We start from the raw sequence: 1,326 nt of genomic DNA, 5'->3' as shown, positions 1-1,326 counted from the left end.
AATGCCATGCGTAAATATGAGTATGTAAGTTTTATAGTTTTGGACTAAATCATTCTACAACTAAGCATGTAACTATTTGAAAAGCTTTTGAATGAGTACAAAAGGTACATTTGTATGTATGTGTAGGGGTTTATGTAGATATGTATTGTGGATTTGCAAACTGTGAGTACCATAAAATTATCTTACCAAAGATCCAAAATTATGCATGAAAAGGCAGAGAGAACACGCAAAGGCCGACCAAAAAGCGTGCAAATGCTGAATAACAGTAGATACATAAGTACAAGTAATTGAAATATTAGTTATATATATATGTACACATATAATTATGTACATATGTATGTACTTCAAATTAAAAGTAATTTGTAGTGGTAAGGCTATGGCAACTCTAGCAAAGTGACTAAAAACTGAGCACGCGGTGAGGGGAAAAAGTGGGCTGTGTAAATAAGAGTGCGATAAAATGAACATTATGAAGATATATGTATGCATTTATGTATACATATGTACATACGCTTAGCCCAGAAATGTACAAGTTTATATGTATGCACATTAGACCACGCTAAAAAAAAATAAAATAAAAATCCTGCAATGCGACCGGAATAAGACTAAAATTTAGCATTTGATCCTCCAAGAATCTGAACTCTCTAGGAACATTGTTAGAGGTGCCGCCGCGGGCGTTTAGTTTTCCCATAGGAACTACAAGTAAGAAAATGGGTTTTTTTTTTTGAGGTCAATATAATCTCTCGGCAGGCAATGGCAAACTTCCGAGTGTATTTCTGCCATGAAAAAACAGCTTCTCATAAAAATACAATCGCCGTTCGGAGTCGGCGTAAAACTGTAGGTCCCTCCGCTTTGTGTGACAACATCAAGGCGCACACCACAAATCGGAGGAGAAGCTCGGCCAAACACTAACATATGTGTAAGCGCCAATCTATTATTATTATTAATATAATTTTCTATGATCAATGAACATGCTCGAAACTGTAAGAATACATTGATTACATGCCATTTGAGTATTGTGCATGCTCAGATTCTTTAAATTCAAAAAAAAAATTTGGTATATACTAGATTTGACCCAAATAGGACAAGGGAATAAAAAAGGATAATTTTAGAATTTAAATAATCTGAGCCTGCAAATACTTAAATGTCATGTAATCAATGTATTCTTACAGTTTCGAGTGTTTTCATTGATCCTAGAAAATTATATTGACCTCAAAAGGAAGAAACTCATTTTCTTACGTGGCGGCGGCACCTCTTACAATTGTCCTAGAGAGGTGAGATTCTTGTGGAGTATCATTACTATACTAAATGCTAACATTTGTGTCTCAT

At 34.5% G+C, this 1,326-nt stretch overlaps 1 protein-coding gene across 11 annotated transcripts in view; it reads right to left on the bottom strand.

The window, feature by feature from the left end:
- Positions 1–1,326, bottom strand: part of LOC118736224 (protein no-on-transient A-like) — an 89,718-nt gene that overhangs the window by 3,074 nt on the left and 85,318 nt on the right. The window contains exon 1 of one of the 11 annotated variants that reach the window (XM_036466374.1): positions 187–252. The exons of the other annotated variants lie outside the window; for them this stretch is intronic. The gene's annotated coding sequence lies outside the window, so the exon portion shown is untranslated. Of the gene's footprint in view, positions 1–186; positions 253–1,326 lie in introns of those variants that run through there. 11 annotated transcript variants of the gene reach the window in all.

The sequence above is a fragment of the Rhagoletis pomonella genome, unplaced genomic scaffold (assembly GCF_013731165.1).
Source record: "Rhagoletis pomonella isolate Grant_MI unplaced genomic scaffold, Rhpom_1.0 Rhpom_scaffold_00001, whole genome shotgun sequence".
NCBI classification, from domain to species: domain Eukaryota; kingdom Metazoa; phylum Arthropoda; class Insecta; order Diptera; family Tephritidae; genus Rhagoletis; species Rhagoletis pomonella.
This window is presented reverse-complemented; position numbering and strand designations above follow the sequence as displayed.